The sequence below is a fragment of the Equus caballus genome, chromosome 26 (assembly GCF_041296265.1).
Source record: "Equus caballus isolate H_3958 breed thoroughbred chromosome 26, TB-T2T, whole genome shotgun sequence".
NCBI classification, from domain to species: Eukaryota; Metazoa; Chordata; class Mammalia; order Perissodactyla; family Equidae; genus Equus; species Equus caballus.
This window is the reverse complement of record NC_091709.1, coordinates 21171863-21196293: the sequence shown is the minus strand read 5'-3', so window position 1 is coordinate 21196293 and position 24431 is coordinate 21171863. Positions and strand designations below refer to the sequence as shown.

Here is a 24431-nt window from a genome sequence, read left to right as displayed (position 1 = left end):
GTTAGCTGCATTATAAACCACTAACAAACGTAGCACACATTCTTAAGAGATCATAAACTGCTGAATGTTTGAACTCGGAAATAATCTAGTTCAACCTTCTTATAGATGAGAAAAGTGAATACAGAGAAGTTTAGTAATAGCTAGGAAGCATCAGTTTTCAGATGCTGACTGAGATATTTGATTCCAAGGCAAGCGCTCGTTCTAATAAACCACAGTGTGTCTCTGAAATGGCAAAATCATCATTTTACTTAGGTAAAAATTGTTATCAATTGGGGTGATATTTCACGACACGATACTTACATGTAACTGTCTTTCCAATGTGTTAGGAAGTTCCTTGAAAGTAGGAACCGTGTCATGCGCAGTTTTGGTTCCCTGTGGTGCTTAACTCATTTCAACGTTCCTTGCATATTGTTGATTTGTGAATTTTACCCAACCTTACTGTGCACATTATCACATCTAAGATCGAAAGGGAATGATGGTTGGTGAATGATTTTTTTATTTTTTAGAAAACATAGTCCTACATACGCTGGAAATCTAATCTATTTGTTGTTACATCTGCTATCAAACTAGTATTTTGTCATCCTTTACCACAGAAAAAAAATGTATCCACTCTCCCTTAGGTGTGGGGTCGAAAACATTTGTAAACTGACTCAATTCTTTTGGTTGCTCGAACATCAAGATGATACATGCACCAAGGTATTTTGTCTCGATGATCATAAAATCACTTAAATACAATGGTCTTAAACAAAAAATAAGCATTATTTTCCCTCTTAAGTGGGCTATGGAGAAGAACATAAACCTATGCTGTCTACTAACACTTGTTCTTAAATGACCCTTATGGACTTTCAAGTTAGCACGTTCCCAAAGCAAATGGAATTGGGGAAGGGATGGCTTGACACCTTAGCTGTTACTACTCTCCTGTCAGCTGTCACGGCAGCCCGAAGTGTCCTAACAAATGAGAGCCACTCTAGCTGGAGTCCAGTCACTGCCAGCCTGGGTGAGGAGGGCAGGAGAAGATTGTGTTACTCAGTGACAGCTGCATCTTTCCAAGAGAATTAGCTACCTAATTCCTCTAATGAAAATGTACCTTTTATATAAAATTGGAAGAGGAATAAAAATGGAAATAGGATTGGTGCTTTTACCAAGACTCAACCAGCTTCCTGATCCTGATGCTAAAGCAATTTTTAAAAAAAGACATAATTATCGGTATATTCTTTGAACCAGTGGAAGCTTTAAAATTTCAGTTCATGTGGTTACAAATGCTCAGCCCTCCTTGCTAACTCTGTGTTAAGCATTCTTAATCCAAACCATAACTGATATCCAATTGTTTCTCAGAGGCAATTTTTTATTTTATTTCTTCTAGCTTTTGTCGCTCCAGATCTCACACCGACCTTCACAAAAAGTTAGTTTTACAAATAGGGACCCAGTCTCCTATAAACTAGATGATATGCCACGATGAAATCGCTCACTGTCTTCTCTGCTTGAGGATCTGAGACTTGAACTAGAAGCCGTTGAAAGGCTTTCTTGCCCCAATGTCCCGTGAGATTCAAAGTTCAACTGTTCCAATTACATATCTACTCTAGCTCTTGAAATCAAAGCTGCCCCTGTTTATGATCTCCGTCTCAACATGAGTCTTCAATAGCTCCTATTGAATGGGCATGATAAAGGACCAAGTTATTGTCAACATCTTATGCTGGTACGTACAGTAGTGTAACCATCCAGATCCATGTAAGCACTATATTGCCATGTAGTAAGATTGAGCTCTTGCCTTTAAACACTGTTCTTCACTAACAATAAAAATACAAAATCCTGACTAATCTTCCAAATAATACATCCTTATCTTTCTGACTTTCTGAGAAACATGTTTGATGTTCAATTTCTTTTCTTTTATTTACCTTTTATCTTGCTTTTTCTTGTTGCTCTGTATTCTAAGCAGTTGTTTCCATGTTTTAGCATCTTTGGGAATTTCTTTTTTAAATAATGTATTTCTTCCAGATTGAACCATTACTTGAGCAGGGAGTTATTTTCCATCATTTTGAATCTTCAAACTTCAATAGATGGGAATTGAAAGGAGCCACTAATGAGACATTTTCTTCTTTCTTAAAGTACTCCAGGGGCTTATAGGTTCCAATAGTGGGGAACTCTTATTAAAATTACCTGTAGTTTCCATCCTCTGAAGGCAACAATTACAGGAGTGAGATCCCCAATCATCTTCTTGCCCTCCCCACAGACTTCGAATATATTGTTCTATTTATTCTGTTAACATCAAGCTGGGGAGTTCTATCAGGTTGTGAGCTGGGAGTATTGACCCAGGAGTGGGGATCCACTCTAATTACTACCTTCTTAGAACAAGATTGAAGATAATTACTTATCTTGTTTTCAATTAAAAAACTGAGCCCTCTTTAGTCCTATAATACCATAGACCTCATAAGGGGCCAGTGGAATCTCATTGTTAACTTCTCTCCCATCTATCCAACTGCATTTATACTAAATGATACACCTGTGAAAATAGGCAAAACTTTAGTCTCTTGTTCCCTTATTATTTTGTACAGAAGTGTTGTGATTTACCTTTGCTAATTAGTGGAACAGCAGATCCTTAAGGATTTTTTCCATTTTGGAAGATAGACATTCTCACAGTTTCTAATTTTTTTTCTTAATCACCTTTTCTTAGTAGTATGGAAAAGACTATGTTTTCTTCTAGAGCAGAGATATTGCCTTTTTTAATCTTACTATCTTCAAGTCCTAGAACAATTCATTCTAGACACTCAATAATAAGAATGACAAAGGAAGTGACAAAGCTGGAATTTGTAGGCATGAAAAAATATCAAATATGCTGAAGACAACTTGTCTCAAACATTCTTGGTCACCCAACCAATATATTCATCTCCCCAATTCCCACCACACCAACTTCTTCTTTCCTCCAGATATCTACCTTTCTCTGTAGCCACATACCTAAATAAAACTAACTCCAAGTCCTAACTGGTCTAAGACAAGCATGACGGTCTCATTGGTTTTGGCGATGATTGGTTTAAGCATGGCCATGTGACATATATCTGGCTAACGCGTCAGACATCTGCTAGGAAATTTCTTTTCTTCCTGAGCAGTGCATGGGAAAGGTGGCCCCATTTTTCTGCCCCTGGTCATCGTTATATCTGGATATGTCCTCTAGACCTGGTACCATCATTTGGAGCTCTGATAGGAGCCAGCCATAAAAAAACTCAAGGCACAGAAGAGCTCAAAGCTGGGCCCTGACTGTACCATGCCTTACAGCTGCCCAATCTCTGTCCTTCTTAATACAAGAAGTAATTAATATCCTGATTGTTTAAACAAGTTGAATGACAGTTTTCTGTTACTTGAAGCTATATTCATCCTGATTAAATATTATCACATATTTCTTATTTCTGGAATGTCTAAAAACAGGACTTTAAACAGTGTATTCAGCCCTCCTTTGGGACCTTAGGTCTTGTAGAAAACTATGAGGACAAGCAATGAGAGAGTCAGAATTAGGTTATACTTGCATAAATGTAGCAAAAAGAGTTATGACCAAAATATTTAGTTTAAAAGGTCCTCACAATTCCAAAAGATCAGCTTTAGAAAGAAGCAACAAAAATTCCATTTTTTTCCCCTAATGTTTATAACTCGGTCAAAGACCATGAGAATGTGAGGTCCCCAAGGGAATATGGAATGATGGAATCTTCCAGTCCCCATTGCCCACTGCCAGACCGGTAGGTGTGCATCCCATTCCAGCACAGAGAACCAGAAAGCCTTGCTCTGCACACTACAAGGGTAAGCAAGAGTTGGGTATTTCATTTTTGCCTTTCTGAATGGTGTCACTCATACAGGGAGACCGTCGCTGAGTAAACACCCTTCAGTTCTCATGTGAAGAAAGGAGATATGTATCACTTTACCTTAAAACACATAGCAGAAAGAATTTGCTGCAATCTCACATCTAGTTTTGCAAGCTGCTGGCATGAGAAGTCCTAGTAATGGATTTGGATGCGTCCTGGAGTTTATTGTGCCAATATCAATTGAATTAAGACTTCGAACCTTTTCAGGGAACTTCCCATCCTTCATTTCAAATGAATGCACCGACTGCTTTCAGCTACTGAAGCGCTGGCCCCAAAATGAAAAATGACTACCTCTCAGCTAAGGTGGATTGCAGAAACCCACAACATCAAATTTTGATCAGGATCCAAAATGAATTTCTTTTTAGCATAGACAATGATTTCCACTCTTTCCAGAGTTTTGCAGTGGGTTGTAGTGGAAAGAACATTGGACTAGGACAGGAGTCCCGGATTCTAGATTTTTGTTCTGTCCCTGTCACTTTATTCTTGTGTAATGAGGCAAATAATTTTACCTCCTTGAATTTCATTTTCTTAATCTTTCAAATCACGATAATCGGATTTGCAAAATAGTTTCTAAAAAGATTGCCAAAAAAAATCAATATGATAAACACAAAAGTACTATAAAATATCAGGTACCATTATTATTATTCCATCTCTTATTTCTGAGGAGATTTGAGGACATGTCCAAATTGATGGCATTCTAAAAGGCTGAGATGCCAAGTCTTGGTGTAAAGACAAGTGGGCCTCCCTATGGCGCCCCAGGTGTATACTTCCGAAGCATCGTTAGATTCATGACCTCTTTTTTTCTTTTTAAAATTAAAATGGTGTTAATTTATCAAAAGCCTATTAAGTTCTTATTATATCCTGCTCTAGTTCTAGGCACCAAGGATGCTAAGACATGTGAGAAGCTTACAATGGAGTGGGAGAAAGGGCCCAACTGGAAAATACAAATATAAGGCAGTAAGAAGGAAGACAGCAGTATGGGCAGAGAGCTATGGGAAATCAGAGGCAGGACAACTGTTTCAGTTTGCAATTCTTGATCTCAAATGCTGGGGAACAGTGTCATCTCATTTCTCCCTAATAATCAGTTCTTAGGGATTTTCTCAGATTTCCCGGTAGGTACAGTACAGCCAAGGGGAATCCTAGTACAGACTTGTAAGGTTCTACAGATTCCCCCCAGCTCCAGGAGGTTTTAAAACAGATGCAGGAGGAAGCCCACTAAATGATTAATTTTCATCTTGACTTTCATTATGTCGATAGCATTTTTGAGGGCGAGGGACACACCAGAGCCCGCCAAATGCCAAAAGGAGAATGAAGTTGCTGGCTGAGGGTGTGCTGAACAGGTTAGGAGGTTATGGCTGAGATCTTTCTTCTCTTTCCTCCTAAGAGTTATTCTGTCCATGGCATGTTTTATGGGAGTCTTTACTTGGAAGAGAAGTTGAGGCAGAGAGAAGGTGCATCGTTTGCAAAATTTCTAATCATGAGAATGGATGATAGAGAAGAGGGAACAGAATTAAGAATCCGGATTCATAACTTGCTGAACAACCACTTATAGTCTAAAAACAATTACTCTAAATATGTCTTTTTATAATTAGAAGACTTACAACCAAAACAGAAAGAATAGAGGGTTTCTTTTGGCCATCCACTCCTGTAGTCTCCGCTAATACGTGGCCATTGAGTTGAGAGTAAATGCACAAAGACATAGATCCCACGGGACTCACTGAGCATTTTGCTGCAGCAAATTCCATGCTACTATCTTGGAGGGTTATTTACCTTCCGGAACTGAAGTCAGGGAGTGAATATTTGTTTAGATGAAAAATTGAGCTTGAAAAAGACTTTTTTTTTTAATGAGGAAAATTGGCTCTAAGCTAACATCTCTTGCCTGTCTTCCTCTTTTAGCTCGAGGAAGCAAAACTCCCTGGACTGTGCACATGTGGGCCTATTCGGCCATCTAGGACTCAGCTGTTCCTTCCTGCCCTAATAACATCCTTGAACTTGACCTCTGGTCGCCCCTATCTTGTGAAACTCTAGTTCTTGACCCTGCATGGATCATCTTAAGAATGGGTGTAGGAAGCCTATTCTGGGTTTTCTCAACAGACATTTTAAGACCAAATGTTATCTTCATCTAAGATTGTTTTGTGATATCTGAGCACAGTATTTTGGATTCTCATCAGAAGCTAAGTTCTCTAGACAGTATAACATGCTGATTAAGAACTTAGTATTAAGAATTAGATTGTCTAAGACTTCAATCCTGGACATGCTACTCTCCGGGTCTCAATAAAATGCAGATAATATTAGAATATACAATATAGGGTTTGTTGTGAAAAATAAATGAGATAATGAAGCTCTGCAACTTGGTCTAGAAACTGCACTTAGTGAATACTCAAATATATTAGTTATCATCATCATCCTTATCGTTTCAAGCAGGAGCTTTACTTTTCAGCTTTGTACATTCAGCACCGTGATAAGATCTCTCATCTAGTAAGCCTTCAATGTTGAATTAATAAATGTATATCTGTTGAATCTCTAAAAAGTATAAATTCAATGAAAAAGCGTAAATATTTGTCAAAGCCAAAATTACTCTGATGATTCATCTAGGTATAAAAAAAGTTGTACTAGAATTAGTGTCACTCGGGTCATCTGGAACCTGTCTGTGGGATTCAGGAAGTTGAGAGGAAGAAGGCAGGTTTAACAGCCCTGGAGGGAAGTCCAGTCAGACCCCTGGAATGCTGTGTCTTGGTCACAGATAGGTGAAGGGCATCTGGCCAAGCATCACCAATGTCCAATAACACTACATGGCCAGGCAAGAAGGAATGCCGAAGGGAGGTCGGCATCTGGGAAGTCTGTCCGGGACCCAATCACAGTCAAGGACCAGATCCTCATGCCTAGAAAAGCCCTGAGAAGGCAGGCAAGGCCTCAGCACAAACAGACTCAGTCTTAGGCTGAGTGCTTAGACATAAGAGAAAAAGGCACAGACCCAGAACTGTAAGAGCAGCTTGCGATGCAGACATAAGGATAAGCTTACGTGCAAATGCTAGATCAGAACCAGACCAACAGAAAGGTAGAAATGATGCTAAGTCCTTGGAATACTGAACTAGTGTTCAATACATGTCCCCTGATCGAGACGAAGACCAAGATTGATTTTAGATCCTGGGGCAGGAGTGAGTCTGCACATAGAAGCCACAGGACCCCAGATGTGAGGAAGGAAGATTCGAGAAAACATCCTGGTTTTGGATGAGATTTTTCTTCCATTTAACATCTGCAGCAAAATCTCTACACGACTATTGTTTCAAACATTCTCTAGATGAGAGGACGAATTAAGGTTAAAGTTAGGAATAATTTACTTTTACATTGGTTTGTGGTGGTACATTCTGTGTGTTCCCACAGGAACCTGTAAATGCTACTCTCTCTCTCTCTCTCGTCTTATTTTATATATAATTTGAAATTCACATACCATGCAATTCATTCATTCAAAATGTACAATTTGATGATTTTTAGTATATTCACAGAGTTGTGCAACCATTACCGCAGTAAAGTTTGGAACATTTCCATCGCTCCAAATAGAAACTCCGTACCTGTTAGCCCCTGGCAATCACTAATCTACACTTGGTTTCTATAGATTTACATATTCTTGATGTTTCATGTAAATAGAATCATACAATGTGTGTTTTTTTGTGACTGGCTTCTTTTATTTAACGTTTTCAAGGTTCATCCAGGTTGTAGCATGAATCAGTACTTCATTCCTTTTTATGGCTGAATAATATTCCATTGTACAGATATACTATATTTTATTTATTCACTCATCAATTGGAGAACATTTGGGTTTTTCCACTTTTCAGCTATTGTAAATAATGTTGCTATGAACATTTGCATGGACGTTTTTCTGTGGACATGTGTTTTTAATTCTCTTGGGTATATATCTAGGAGTACAATAGATATCATTCTTTACAATTTTATTAAACTAACTGAGGTCACTTAAAAATTAGTTCACTAAACATTTGATAATTGACTTTCCCATCTCAGGTACTCCTTTCCAGTCCTAGAGTTTGAAAATGAACAAAATAGACAAAGTACCTGCCTTCATGGAGCTTACTTTCCTCCACAAAGCTGTAAGCCTTTGAGAACAAGAACTGGAATTATTTTATTCTTTGTCCTCTCCACGGTGTCTAGCACAGTTCTGCTCAATAAGTCAATATAAGAATTAATCTGTGGGGGCCAGCTCCAAGGCCGAGTGGTTAAGTTTGTGTACGCCACTTTGGCAGCCTGGGGTTCGGGGGTTCAGACCCTGGGCATGGACCTACATACCACTCATCAAGCCTTGCTGTGGCGCCATCCCACATAGAACTAGAATGATCTACAACTAGGATATACAACTATGCACTGGGGCTTTGGGGAGAAAAAAAATTAAAAAAGAGGAAGATTGGCAATAGATGTTAGCTCAGGGCCAACCTTCCTCACCAAAAAGCATACCTTTAAAAAAAAAAAAGAATTAATTTGTAGATTGACAACCTATGGGAAAAACTTAGTAATAATGTTTAAATAGAATTTGGTTCATCTCTCACCTACTGAATTGGAAAAAGTTCAATCCTCTTCAAATGCCTCTAATTTGTTAAGAAACCTCCCATTTTACACGTTCCCCTAAATGTAGCCCTCCTGCCTGCCGTGAAACATCTACCATTACCCCCTCGATCGTGGAACCCAGGCTCCCACATTGCTATCATAATGGTGTGGCTTCCTTCCCAGGGCTCTGTGGACCTCTGCGGATGCCATTTCAATGTATTTAGGCTCCTCTTGTTTGTTTTTTTCTGAATGCCAACTTGTTTTACAGCTACCTCCACGCTACTTAGGTTACACACTAGGACACTATATTCTGTTACTGAGTTTCCGTGACTAGCCTTTACTCTCAATATCTCATAGAGACTTTTCTGATCCTCGGGTTCTGTGGCTGCTTTCTCCTCTTCCCTGGGACACACCATTGCTGGGGGAGGTCCAATCTGTAGGACAGCCTGATCACCATTCACCAGGCTACTAAAAAATTTTCCCTCTCCTCTGACAACAACCAACTATGGACCCGGGTTTGTGCACCCTGAATCTGTTTTCTCACCATGAATCCCTCCACTTGCTGGTCTTTGGTGCCTCATGCAGACAGATCCTTGAAGGATCCTTCTTGTGAAGTCTCTAGACATCAGCAAAAGGTTTGAGCTATGAGGATGAACAGCTAACGTCTCAAACTTTGTTCTTGCTGCAGCAGCATTTACCGTAAAATGTGATTTGACAACATTTTGTTCAGCATCTCTTCTGACCACCCACGTGTGAATCTATTTTGATAATGGCTTTGTATTTATGAGTTTGGAAATAGATTTAGGAGTAGGCCGATAGTTCAGGTCATGTCAGTATGGCCTGGCAGCACTCTCAATCTGCTGATTTAATTTGTATCTTGTGCAAGTCACTAAAACGCTCTGAAATTCAAGCTCCTCTTTTGTAAGAAGGGGATTATTTACCATCTAGAGTGGTAATGATAATAGCTAATGTTTGTCATCTATTTCTGGGAACTAGGCACAACTTCACGTTCTTTATATCTATCAGCTCAGTGATTCCTCACACTAAATCCCATGAAATAGGTGCTATTTTCAGAGTAAAATCATTTTAAATAACATGCATGGATTAGAAAAGAATCATGCTTATTACTTTTAAAAAGAGGCATGGGCGGGATTCATTCACTTCATCAAACTTTCTCTGTGATTTTGTAAATAATCAATTACATAGTTAACATATCCTTTCACCAGAAAACAAATTATATCTGTTTAGCAAACATAGGCCCCTTCCATAAATAATCTCATGCACGTGCAGTTTAGGCCCCACAGACTATTTTGACTTCCGCTCAGATCAACACTTCCTCACAGAATCTACACTTTTATTCCACGCTTGAATTCCACCCAGGAGATGGAAGTCAGAGCAAAGAGCTCAAGAGTAACCTAAAACACCACAATCTATCAAGGCTCTTTTTATTTATTTATTTATTTATTTATTTATTTATTTATTTATTGGGAGGAAGATTCGCCCTGAGCTGACATCTGTGCCAATCTTCCTCTACTTTGTATGTGGGATGTCTCCACAGCATGGCTGATGAGTGGAGTAGGTAGGTCCACATCCAGGATCCAAACCTGCGAAGCCTAGTACCCCAAAGCAGATCAAGAGGATCTTAAACCACTCAGCCATGGGGCCAGCCCCCAAGGCCCTTATTTATTTTGAATGGAGTAATAACAACTCACTCACTAATTCCAGCCCAGATCTGCCCACCTTGTCTCACTCCCCCAGCCAAAACTGGACCAGTGTTCCCACCGTGAAGATTCTCCCTTGGAATTTTGGTGAAATAGCACGTGGGGATAGTATAAGCCCATTCCTTGGGCTTTCTCTCTTTCTTTAGTCTTTGCCTTGGGACTTCTGTAATAGGTCCCTGCCTTTTATTTTCTTTTCACACAGCGACCTGCATTATTTTCTTCTTGATAGCAAAAAGACACCACTCGGTTAGTCATCAACTTGTTCTTACCTGCTTGACTGCATGCTTTGCACGCTGCTTTGAGATATTTGGCTAGGAATTCAGTTTTGATTAACAAATTCTGTTATATGGTTGAAGAAAAGATTAACTAATTTGTTAAGAATTATAAGCACAAAGTGTTTGGGTTTTTGGGGGGGAGGATGAGGCCAGAAGCACTGTTGATAATCACAAATTTTTGCATTAAAATTCTAGTTCATTAAGTAATCAGCATGGGGGTGTCTGATTGGCTGATTAGATGCAGAGGCAAATCATTTGTTGCTTTTTTAGGGAAATTTCCATCAAAGTGGTTCCACCTAGCGAATTTAAATTAATGTATTATTTTAAATCCATGTATATTTATTTCAAATTGAGTTATCCTGCAGAACAAAGGAGTTGGTTTTTCATCCAGCACATTCATGGCTTCCAGGGTGGAGATGGGGCTGAAAGAAACCTTTGCTGGGCATTAGCTTACGGCTGCGGTTGCTTCTCTGTAGTTGCGCTTAAGTACGCTCTCCCTCTCTCATTCTCTCCCCCTCCTCCTCTCTCTCCATCTTTCTCTCTCATCTACCAACCAAAATCCTGCATCCTAAAGTCCAAGTTTGCCTCCACAGGCCTATTTAGAAAAAACCTAGTGTGGAATAAAACTGAGGAAGCGTGGATCTAAGCAGAAGTCACCACAATAGTCTGTGTCAATAGACTGTCTATTGTTTTTTCTGTGGCTATATCCTTTGAACTCGGTTAAAGTGATTCAGTCCATAGTAGTTCAACCAAGGAGCCCACACTTTAGCTCAGATTTCAAAAGATGAGAAGGGCTCACCTTGATAGTTAAGGAGCTCCCTGGAAGGGCCTTGGTCACCACCTTGAGCAGCTATGGTATTAATTTAAACAATGGGTGGGTAATGAGAAGTATTCCTTCATCCCTGGCCAGGATTTCTCAAAAGGGCTGCAGAGTCAGGCCCCAGCTGGCTGTTGAGAGGGTTTAGAACCATCCCATCCCCTAAGGACACTGACTCTTTCTAATCTGCAAATACCTAAACTAGGATCCCTTCAGAGACACTACAAGAGCTTCCAACCAAGATTCTGTTTGGAAAGCTGAAAAAAAATCACAATTTGCTAATATCCTGAAGCCTCTGGCTACACCCCTAGGGCATGAGCCAATACTGGTAGGAAACCACTGTGTGCCTCTGCTCCACTTGGAACCCGGAGAGCAACTAATCCTCCCAGACCTGACATCCCTGTTTACTCTCAGTCCCTGCCCAGCAGTCAAGTCCCTTTGACCATCTACCCTCTCCCCTACTCTCTGTCCCAAACTTCACTTCTGCCGGTCCATTTCTCTCTGCTGTTTTCGGTTGTGGCCTATGCATCCCCAATTCTAAGACACAAATCCCCTCCATTTTAGACCTCTTCACAGACTGCTTCTGCCACCTTCTTGCCTTAACTGAAATCTAATAGTCCCCAAAGCCAGCATTTCCCACGCAGCCCTTTTTAATGAAGAGTAGGAGTGCTCTATCTCACCCTTCCCCTATTGAAGCTTTTACTCTGAACCATTATTCCTCCACAAGTCAAAATCCGCCCTTTGGGGCTGATGTCAACTAGCTATTTGCCTTGTTATTGCCTTTTACTAACCTTTAGTTAGGGCACCTGGACCACATATTTCCTTTCAACTTGTCAACTTCTTAACTTCTGCTCTTACCCTGAGTAAGTTAAATAGCCATTGAGGTGATATTCCCAATACATTTTCTTCACAGTTTCATCTTTAACTCCAAATCTTCTGTTTCCACTCTTCTTGAACTACCTCATGCACATGGCCATCTAGCAGCCCTTGAAATCATTCTGAAATATTCTATGTCTGAAATCTTAAATGCCGGCATCCTATTCATCGGCCAAAAGCTCTTACCATTCCAGATGTCTCCATCCCTTACTCCCACGGTCCCAATTTTGACCTAATACAGGCTTATACTGCCTTGACCATTCCATTTTCTCCCAATCAGCCAGCATCCTCCTGTCAAGCCAGACCTGTTACCTTCTAGAACTTCTGATGCCATGCATCTACCCAGTGAAACTTCAACCCTAGCTCAAGTCAACAATCCATCTTCAATTCCCTAAAAATCAGTTTGCTGAGTGCTGCTGGAGGAAAGCACACCACCATGTGAAGTGATGCCACCCTGGATTTGTGGTCTCTCTCCTCCCTCATTGGGCTTTCATGCTGCTTGACAATTGTTCAAGGGGATCTTACCAACAACCGATGCCATGTTCCACAAAACCTGTTTTGCACGTTCTTAACTCTCCCCAAGGCCTGATGTTTGGCCTTTCAGGTTGCCATACTTTCCCCTGAAACAAAAATGAAATGGTTGCAGTGTCTCTATCATTTTCAAGAAAAGGTTTTCATTTGACGGAGTTGCTATGAATTGATCTTGTAGGTTCTTAGATACTGGCCAGCTAAACTCTTCCCACAATAGAGGACTTTCACAGTCCCTTCCCTGAGCAATACGAATCCATGCAAGAAACACACACAGAAAAAAGGTATTTTCTACACAATATCACAGCAGTTATGGAATTTGTCAGATCCCTGATAAAATGATCTCATGCATTTTTCTGAATATGGATATGCATGCACATACAACATATATAAATATGTGTTATACATATATTATTACACACACACATATATATATACAATAGACACAATTCTTTAAACAAATACTTATTAAGCACTTATTATATGCCATTCCCGCTGGAAGGTAAATTCTGTAAGGTCACAGACCTGTATTTCTTTTATCGCTGTTTTTATTCCCAGTGCCTGGAGTTTGTAACTGGGTATAGATTGTAAAGTTTTTGAATTTTCAGGGTCTCTCATGAAATATTGTAGGAGAAAGTCACATACCTTTCCTTGACATCCTCAGTTATCTCGAGTCAAAAAAAAAGAGTCAAGTAATCATAATTGTGTGGAACTTTCCCCTCCTCTATGATCTACGTCATCGAGTCAAGAAATCAGATCTATTGGGTAGATAGATTCCATTTTGGCAACAATTTCAGATGTTTCTAATGCCCTGGTGCCATGAAGTTAAGTGCTCAGAATAGTTCCCGTTGATCAGATGCAGTTCAAATAATGCAATAGACCTCCTTCCAGAAGGCATTGTTCTCTCTGCCTAAAGACTCTGGATCTTTCATCTTATCAGCTCCCTTGGCTCCCAGCGAGTCTGGGAGTAGCTGGTGTTGTTCAAGACCTTGTAGTTAATAGTCAATAGCAGAATACTCTTAGGAGACAGTCTTTACTTTCAACTTTACTCTCTAAGGCAGGGTATTCCAAACTTTGTGAGTCTCAAAATGTCCCTGTGTCCGTCACATAGAGTTTCTGAATCCTTCGAAGTTAGCCTTCATCTACAGCTGGGATGTAATAAACCATTTAATACCAAGGTGTATAATCATGGTATTGCTCTGATACCATACCCTGACAAAGACCCAGCTTCTCCACTTTCTCCAGGACATTATCCAGGAGTGCATATTTCAGAGCATTACCAGTTTATCTGCATTAATGAATCAGATGTGCAGAAATGTAACAGTGCTACTTTCCCATAGCTCTTCCTTTGTTCACCTCTGAATCTCTCTTTGATCATTAGCAAAAAAAAAAAAAAAAAAATTATGTACCTTTAAGGTAGTTTGTTCAGTCATATCCTATTTAAATATAAAATATTCTCTTTGAGGTAAAAATTCGTTCATATTCAGGATTTAAACTTATTCAGTTCATACTTTAATCTCTATAGGACAGCTGTTCTAACCCTCAAAAGATTTCTTTGTCCTTTCTTCAGCCTACAGGGTACAAGTGGAGCTCATCTAATATCATAGTGTCATCTGTAGGGGGGTGGAGTAGGGAGGGTGGATGGAGGCATCCAATCTTCATTTCTTCCTCCAAATTCTCATTAGGTGACTGAAACGTCTCCTGCCGCATGGCCTGTGGCTGTCGGTTGTTGGCCTCTCTCTTTGCTATGCTTGCTGCTGCTGCTGCTGTAACTGTTACTTCTTGACCTTCACCCCTACAAGCTGGCCTCTGCCTTGGCCACCAGTCACAAGGACTGAATACTGTTCAGTTCTTATCTCAAACCCAACATCTTGCAGTCCACTGGCCCTCTCAGGATATTAGCACCCCCACTCACTTCTGGAGCAACTTCTGAATCTCTTTCTCCAGACCCATCAGACAGCACTGGGCTCAGGGCAAGAATAAAAATGGAGGCCCACATATCATAATTCTAAATATTATCAAGGAAAAGAATTGTTAAATAAAATATATTCTATACTTTTACCTTGACAAATATACTTTTATAATAGCTTAGGCAATTCGAATTTAGAAGTATTAGACTACTTGTAGTTCCACACTAAAATGCATTGACATAGGGAAAGCAAGGCTCAGTTTGTGGCCCACTTTCCATTCTCCTCCAACCACTGGCTCATTTCCCCATGGTCTTGTACACACGTGTGGAAATCCCAGCCCATGTATTTAAGTTCCCATCTATACCCCATACTAATCACACTCACACACACACACACACAAACACAAATAACCACTTCTTGGCCACCACTCAGCCCTAGACGTGCACACACTGGTGGTATGGCTTACCCTCCAGAGACTAGACCCAGGAAGAGACATGCAAAGCCTGGAGGCAGGCTGATGACAATTTTGGCAGAATTTCCAGTATCACAAGTCTCCAAACTATGGCCTACAATGGTAGGAGGAGGGTGAGCTCTGGGTGGGGAAGTCCCTTTGGTGCCAAGGACTTCTAGTCTTGTGGGATAGGACCTGGTCAGAGAAAGGTCAGTGTGCACCCCTTTAAAGTGTGAGGCCCAGAGCAGGGGTCTAAGGACAGTAGTGTTCTGCCTCCATGCTACAAGAGACCATGGCAGCTGAGGGGATGAGGAATAGCTCAAGGCCCTGCTCTGCCTCACACACCATTTCTACTCTGCTTTCGCTGCCGAGGTTGAAGAAAGGCATTCAAAGCTGTCAGTGGAAAATAGTGCATATTCTCCTTTAATGCCGACATTCCCAAGCCATCCAATGGTCTCTGCCTTCCCACCTGGGTTTCAAACTTATGGAGTGGGCCAGAGAATCAGCATCAGACTGGCATCTCAACTCATTTGCTCTCTCTTTCCTCCCTTTTCAGACTTCTCTGTCTAGCCCAGAGTGTTATTGCCTTCTGCAGAGCAGGAAGCTATCCATATGTTATATCCTGTTTCCTTCTCTATTCCTCATGGTTAACTATTTATGTTGATGGTATTGTTTATTATATATATATTTGGGGTTTATTTACATATGTGTAGTTTAAGGATTAATGAATTCCAAATACTTATTACAATTAAACATAACTCCACAAGATACTTCCATTTTCCTTTCCTCAGAGCTAATTTCAGTCTTTCAGCTGATCCTTTTAGTCTATAAAACTCTAAATAGTATCTTATATCATTACTTTTGACTTTTCAGCTTTAGACATTAAACTGAAATGATTTACTGATTTCTCCCCCCCCCCACCCTCTCTGAATACACACTTGTTATTTCTAATAATAGACTTGGCCAGCAAAAATTCCCCCATTACGCCTTCCTCCCACCTTCTACTGCCTTCAAGATTGGCATCAATATTTATAATAAAGAGCCTGGTAGGCTCATGAAATGACAGCCTGTTACCTGAGCCAAACAGGTCTCCAGGTTCAAAAGATTCCACTCAAGGTGATTGAAGATACTGTTCTACCATGAAAACAGAGTCATATAAAGAGGAGTTCCCTAGAGAAGAATGGATGCCACCTCCAAGGTAAAAAGAAGTTGCTGAACCCATTTGTATAGCAGCATTGGAGTGTCTGAATGGAAGTTCTATTGAGGACTGGATCCATCAGACTGAAAGTCAGATATTTGAAGTTTTGAGTTCATTTTCCTAAAATACTTGGAGATGAGAGCAGAAAAAAGAAGCAGTAAAAGTAGGAGATAGAAAATCAGGAGACTGCAGCAGCATCGGCGCTAAGAAAGTTTGAAAATCCAGGGAGTGTCAAATTCTCAAAAGCCAAGGCCCAAAAATCAGGTGGATTTCATGATTGAATTGTCACTGTTAGACAGCAAAAGTGGTTTCAGCAGATTCGTCAAGATAGAAACAAGCCTGCGAGGGATTAGGGAATGGCAGCTGTGAAGTTGAAATGAAGAGTATAAGTTATTCTTTTGAGAAGTCTGTTGAGAGAAAGGGAGAGAGAGGAAAAGGATGGGAGAAAATATGAGGGAAAAGCTTGAGATAATGGCAGGGCAAATGGTGGAGTGGGCAGTGAAAATTGCAGACAGAGTGGAAGAAACTAATCCAAAGTAAGATATTGAAGATGCAAAAGAAGAGGATAATCAGAGGCTCAAGGTCATGAACACAGGTCAAGGGATTAGTTTTGAAACTAATCCACTGAAACCAGAGGCAATAATAAAACGAAGCTGAGGGAATGAATTCAGAAATATTTCAGTGTAGCTGATAGCATGGGGAGAAGAGATGTTTTAGTGCAGAAAGGAGAAAGATTAAAAGAGAAAGCTCATTTCAGATGGCTTAGATCTTCTTATCAGTTTCCACAGTTTCAAGTCAGAGATGTGGTTACCTGCTGAAAATAAGGAGACCAAGGAGGGTGGGACCTGGAGGATTTAGAGAATTTTTTAAGTTATGGAAAATCCATGGCAAATAATTTTCATAGGAAATCAACAAAATGTGTAAATTTGTACAAGAAGCAAAGTTTTGTGGGATGTAAACTCCAGTCTTTTATCCTTCGTTTCATGAACCTGTATGGGATTCCAGGCTAATCCCATAATATCACTTTCAAATTGTCCCAGATAGTCAACCCAAAGTCATAAGCAGTCAATGCAGACTGGATTCCTCAATACCAAAACCTGGTAAGCTAGATATGAATTCCTTACGCTTTCTAACTTTTTATTTTTTCTCCATTTCTTGATGTTTCCCTATTGGACCCTTATATGTCATTTTGGAGGCTCAAGGGAATCTGTTATGGTTTACACAGGCATGCCAAGGTACCTTCATGTAACTAAGAATCAGTTTCAGAGAAGAGAGAAAGCATGGGGAGGGTTGGTGAGTGGGTCGGGGTAGGTGTACAGAGCTAGGGTTGGAGATAGGACTGAGCATGAAAGGTGAGGAGGAAAAGGAAATGTGAGATGAAGGATGGATATCTTGTGAGTCTAGGGCTCCACTGGGAGGGATTTTGCCCCCAGGAGATATTTGATACTTGCAGACGGGGCGATGCTACTGGCATCCAGTGGGTAGAGGCCAGGGATGCTGCTAACCACTGGGCAATGTACAAGACAATCCTCCACGAAAAGAATGATCTGGCCCAAAATGAATAGTGCCAAGGTTGAGAAACCCTGGTCCAGGGACCCTGAAGGGAAGCGAAACTTTGGCAGGCACAGTATCTTTTTTATGTGGTGCCAAGCAACTGACAATGATGGCTGAGGGCATTGATTTTAATTCTAATATATGATACAACATTCTCATTATTTTTCCAAGAGACATGATTAAGTAATGTTTTAGTATATACTGACCTAATTCAAAGAAATTATATATTTTGAGTTGTGGCAAAGGCCAATTTTTGCACTCTGTCCATACTGTGATGTCTTTGGCTGTACACCACATAGCTAATAATTGGATGGTAGGTTGGGAGTCTATTGTCTATACTGACAATGGATGTTGGTATTATGATTATAATATAGCAGCACTTCATACCCACTGGTTACACACTGGCCTTGTGTTTTTCTCTAGATGCTACCTTGAAGAGGTTAGGTCTAGAATCTGATGAAGCTGTCTCTTTGTCTATTTCATGTTCTGTTACTATGTTACATTTGCTAAAGGCCAAAAAGAATTCCAAATGCATTACAAGTCTGAACAGGAAGAGGAGAATTATGTTTGTTGTGGTCCAAAGATTCTGAGGGATTCAGCTGAAGGGAAAAAAACTATGGGATAAAGAGAAGAAAGAAGAATGGGAGGGGGAGAGAGAATAATTTCCATATGGCATGTGAGAAGAGGAGGGGAACTAAGGACTGAGAAGAAAGAAGAAGGGCCTGGCAGCTTAATAACCTTTCCCAGCAATGAATTTATAGAAGTTAGTGGTGCTTCAAGAAAATGAAAGAGTGTGCCTGATGCCTTTTGAAACCGGAGGTCTGTTCTCAGCTTTTCATCTTCTGTGCCTCCGTTATATGTAAATCAGGTTTCATGGCATATTAGAACTGTGAAGACGACTCAATATGCCAAAACGTGTGATGGATCATTTGTGCTTCAACTCTGCAGTTTAAACAGCAGTCACTGAATTGAAACTCGAAACTTCCCTTGCCAAATCACAGACAACTTCAGGGTTCACTCAAATGAATGCACCACCTCTGTCTGAAGAGAGCCACGGCTTTCCTCCGCCTGTTCCAGTTACGTACCACAAACGTCCAGTGTGTCTGCTTGTTTTTATCGCAAGAACGTGAGCAAGACTAGAGTACAAGAATTTTCTTCATGCGGTATCGTCAATGTAATCTCTAGTTCTCTTACTACATTATCTTTGTCTGGTCAGCAGAAACAGAAGTTAGGATGAAATACAACACCAAACTACATTCACCTTTTCAGGAGCAACCTGCTGAAAAATAATTATTCCTGGAGAGCAGGCCCATTGGATTAAGTAGAGCGCTCCTGATTTCTCTGTGTTATCAGCCACATATGCTTATTGAGCTCTCGCAACTGAAGACCAAGCAAAGCAGCAGCAGCAGCAGCATCACCAGCATCACCAGCATCATCACCAGCATCACCATCATAATCCTCATGACCATCATCTTGTTGGGTATATTTTAAAATTAATTCCTTCTTTAGTTTTTCCCTTTTAGAAATAACTTGTTTTAGTCAGAGAGAAATAACTATACTCTGCCCACTCCCCTCTATAGATGTTTTTGTAAACAGAAGGTGTGGGCCCCCTCCTGTGGCACTGTTTCAAGTTCTATATCAAAGGCTGGATCAGCTATAGGAGGGAGAGTTCAAGGCAGGGAGTATCTGACTTTCTTTTTCTTTTTTTTTACTTTAATTATATATACTCACATAAAGATTATTTGAAAAATCCTGTGCAAATGATTGCAAAAAAAACTAAGATTGTGGACTAAACAGGGTTTCGAAAACTAAGCTTATTTCATGAGATAAATTATCTCGTCTCTGCTAACCATGTACTATTATTTATGCGTATTTACCCACAGGTTCTTATCTCAGTAATTCTAGGGTTTGTATTATACCTCATTTCTGCTTCTAGACCCTGAACCCTCGCTCTGACCTATCACGCTCACATGAATGAGCGAACCACAGTGACCGGGAGGGACTTGGGCAATGCGTGCATTGGACCACAGAGGACTTTACACCTTCATCTCACTGGTGTAATTAGCTGCATAGTTAGAGGAGCAGCCAGGAGCTGATGCCAAACATAAACAGACCACATGAACCCATGGCCACAACCTGGAGGAAGAAGACCACTTCAGCTGGATAGCTGTGAGGTCAATTCAGAGTCTCTCATATGCACAGAAAAACTCAGGCCCCAAAGTTGTGCCCATGCCTATAATCATCAGCTCCTTAGCTGCTCAGCCCAGTGATGCTGGCAACAACTTTGTCCTAGGTGTTTTTTCTGGTCTCTTCTGGGGCCATTCTGAATCTTGAAATCGCATTAGCCAGGATATAAAAATTACTCATGCTGTAGGGTGGGCGTGGGGGCAGAGGTTGGAGGGTCCGGATTAGCAGGGTGCAATAGAATTTTCAGTGTTGATGAACATGTTCTCTATCTGCATTCTCCAATACAGTAACTACCAGCCACATGTGGCCACTGAGAATTTTAAATGTGCTAGTATGATTGAGGAAGTGAACTTGAAATATCGCTTAATTTTAATTAATTTAAATTTACATTGCTACATGTGGCTAATGGCTACTATATTGGACGGTCTAGTTGTAGATATCCTCTTTCCTCCTTAAATGTTTATGTGCTTTCTTACAAATGTCATAGTGCCTTTGACTCTTATAATTCACTACATTTTTTTTCCAGGAACAAAACACAGTTAATGTTTCCAAATTTATTTTGGAAATACATCCATTAGGGTGTTTCTACAATATTTTAGTTCCTAGTCAGTCCTAGTCAGTCTGAACTTTATAAATTGGTTGTATAAAGCTGTGGATAGCCATTGCAAATGGATTCCAACACATTTAAAAAATGTATCTAGTCTTATTCTGACTGCATTTAAATTCTGAGTTCTGAGTGTACTCGGCAGGTCACTTTGTTCTGGGTGTGTCCTTAGCTACCCAGTCTGGGCTCTATCCTGGGCTGAAAGATTAATACATGTAGTTCCATTAGCATCAGTGGGAGTTACCAATGGAAGCCTTCCAAGTCCCAGCGAGAGAAGAGGCCTCCCTGCCTCCTCTGGCTTTTAGCTAATCTGTATTGTCAAGAAACTCCTTGTGCATTGTGCCACATCTGAGGTGTGGGAATGAGTCCTGGGTTCAGGAGGTGAAGCAGCCAAATTCTTTAGGTAAAGTTGGGTTAGTCCCTTTGTTCCTTGGCTTGACGTTTATATCCCTCTAAAAAACCTTTAATGAATTCCTGTTCCAAAGCTGCAGAAGGTTTCTTCGGCTCTCAATTAAGTTTTAGGCAATGTGCTATTATACCCACTAAGCATTAATATTAAGAAAATGTCCTTTTTTGTTATTGTATCAAACCATGCCAATGTCAATTAAAATTTAAAAATTAGGAAGTGATAGAAATCAAATGTTAAACATAAGAATTACAGACTTTTCCCCATAGAGTAGATATAATTCTTATTCACCTGATGCTTTCCTGTCCTAAATGAGCAAAGGACAGGAGTTCTTGGCTCCCATACATCGTTGGTCTCAAACCCTGAGTTATGCAATTTAGAATCAGCACCTTAGAGCAAGGGGGATGGATATTCAGAAGCATTCAAATGGTTCATCCAATAAAGGACACAAATGTAATAGAAACGTCAAAGAACTACTTTGACATTCTTTGAGGGATGGGTTTCTGCCTCGTTCCAGGCCAAGAGCAAAGAATAAAAAAAGAAGTAGATTGTTTCTTCTCCCTTCCCAAAGCAACTCATCTAGCCTCTGCTTTGACAAACTCTTCAGCCCTGTCTTCATCTCAGAAGACCAATGACTCTCTAACTTCCACGTTCTTTTAAGATCTCCTTTCCCCATATTCTTTCTGGGTCAAAAAACACTTGCCAAGCCTTGCCATTCAATTCCTCCTCAAACGTTTTCTATTGTGTCCTTGGTCTTCTTTCTGGTTGAACTGAACTATCTCAAATTGTGGCAATATCTGGAGTTCTTTTTTGAAAACTTTCTTTTGCCTGATTAAATTATTTTTTCCAGATGGTAAGTGTTATTCCAACAGTGTTATGGGTAGAAGAGAACACAGACTCTTCCATTTAGAATATTAATTCTAATGACAAATTCTTCATGTTATTATGTCAGAGTAGGGGCTGAGTCATTCTCCTCAGTGGACATTGACCTTTAGAAGAGATCATGTTGATGGTGAAGGGCAGAAGGTGAAATGATGGGAAGAATCAGAATGTGTCTCTCACCTACCTCAGTCATCAGGGTTAAGCAGAGTGAAGTAGGCAAAGTTAGTTTCTTTCTAAATTTCCCTTCCTTACCCAGTAGAAATTTTGCTTTTCTCTACTCAGCAGCCATTGTCTACAAATATAGAATTTACTCACTCACTTAGTTTATTCAGGCTGCCATAACAGAATACCATAGACTGGGTGACATCAACAGAAATTGATTTCTCACCATTCTAGAGGCTGGACATCTAAGATCAAGGCACCAGCAGGTTTGGTTTCTGGTGAAAGCCTGCTTCCCAATTCATAGTCAGCCATCTTACTGTGTCCTCACATGGAAGGAGTGAGGGAACTTTCTGGGGTCTCTTCTGTAAGGGCACTAATCCTATTCATGAAGCCTCCACCATTATGACCTAATCACCACCCAAAAGCCCCACTTCCAAACAACATCACATGGAGAGATTAGGTTTCAACTTATGAATTTTGGGAGGGACACAAACATTTAGTCTATAGCACTCACCTTACTGGGTATTATATGGATCTGGCTAGATTTCTCTCACCTCCCGCCAACAGGTCATAATTAGCCCTTCCTGCTTACCTCACTCAACTCTGTCTTTGTTAAGAGGTGGGTAGGTATGACCCCATTTGTCAGCTGGAAAAAAATATTGATTGGAAGGGCTAACCAATCTTTGATTACCCAGGCATAATGCAAATGCCAGGCCCTTAGACCAGGCACTCTTCCTTGAATTCTATGATGTCAAAGAGGGCAGTTCACAAGCGAACTTAAGAAGATGCTCTAAAGAAGACGGCTAGAGGGCCTTCTGCTCCAATAACACGCAAACATTTTCCCTGTGCCTTTTTGGAAATCACATCTCTGTAGTGAATTTCTCCATTCCCGGGGCTTTCCTTCTCTCATGTTAAGAATATCAGGCCACAGAGGGGGAAAGGAAGTATCCTAGTGGAATTGTGGGAGAGAAATTTTTGAGCAATCAGGCCTACAGAATCTCACAGGCCATACTGTGTATGTAGGAAGTCACTTATTTCACATACACATGGGGTTGCCCCATCCAAACAGAGATTGAAGGCAGCAAAAATTGAATAAATCATGTCAATACAGGCCTCAGGCCTAAGTTCTCTAGCTTGCTAAGTCAATTCCATCTGGCTTAATTTTGCCTTTAGAAGGTGGTGGAGAGTCGAGGACCAGCCTGAGCACTTTTCGCATTTTATCTGAGGGTGTTGCTCCTTGGCGCTCTCCCAAAGTGTCTGCAGGTGTGGTGCTCATAGACCCCAAAATGAGTCTCCCAGAAGAAGCGTGATTTCAGCGCATCGTGCTGTTGGGGCCCTTACTTTCTCATCTGGTTGTTTATCCCTCTGAGTACAGACCAGAATAGCCCTATGTTGCCCTGCCTTATTACTTAGAAAAGGCAATCTAATTTGCTGTCTCCTGAACACAGTGCAATCCTTAGCTATCTCACTTTGTCTGATTAACTTATCTTCATCTTTTCCCCAGATTTCATTCATTTGCATTTTCCCTAAATTTATTTAATTATGTTATCTCCTTATTTAGAGCCTCTTTGGGTTGAGGGAAGCAGGAAGATGCAGAGGACAGTAATGGCTCAGTGACGTTATTTGGAGCCTGATTTTTATTCTGTTAATGAGTCCCTAGATAACCCTTGGAAAGTCAGCGAGCCTCTTTCAGCCAAAATTTCTTCACCTTGAAAAACTGGGCAAAGAACAGTGCACCCCCCTGAGGTGCCCGTGGGGAAAAATTAACACAATAAAATTAATAAAGTGAAAGTGATGTACAAATCAGCAGTTGGGAGGACCACAGGAATATATTTCCTTCCTTGCAGATTAATTGAAATATCTGTTGTTTTAGAATCTGACCATTTCTACAGGGTAGGGAGGCAGTAGTCTTTGAATTTGTTAATGAGTTTGCTTCTTCAATGCTTCACGGCCTTAATGCCCATGAGGAAAGCGATACTAGCACCTTCTACAAAACCAGCTCTTTTCATGGTCTTTGTCCTCCTATTTATGTCATCATCATAGTCAGGGCTGATTTTATGATTGGAGTATGCTGGGGACGTTTCTACTCCTGCTACAAGATATATTCCTCATTCAGATATGACAATGATTTAAATCCTCACCAGTAGAAATTTGTCTCCTTAGGTCTGAAAGGCTTTTGATTCTTTGGTAGTCCCCAAACTTTATATATATATATATATATATATATGTAAGAAAGGTAATAGATACATGAAAGGATATTATGTGTTTGTATATATATATGAAGGTAATACTTTATGCATTATTATTGCATCTCTAATACATGCCAATGCTAGAGAAGTTGAGGAATTGTAAAGAAGGAAAGAAGTCAACAAATAGCTTACCTATGTTATAGTTTTGCCATGAATTCACTCTTTTTCTTATAAAATAATTTTAAAAATTAGAATAGATTTAGATT

At 40.3% G+C, this 24431-nt stretch overlaps 1 long non-coding RNA gene across 1 annotated transcript; it reads right to left on the bottom strand.

The window, feature by feature from the left end:
* Nucleotides 1-300: 300 nt before the first annotated feature.
* LOC138920956 (uncharacterized) lies at nt 301-22336 on the bottom strand. The gene is made up of 3 exons (XR_011433064.1): nt 22203-22336; nt 12620-12714; nt 301-456 (listed from the first exon to the last, which is right to left on the bottom strand). It is a non-coding gene; the product is annotated as an uncharacterized lncRNA (long non-coding RNA).
* Nucleotides 22337-24431: the final 2095 nt, after the last annotated feature.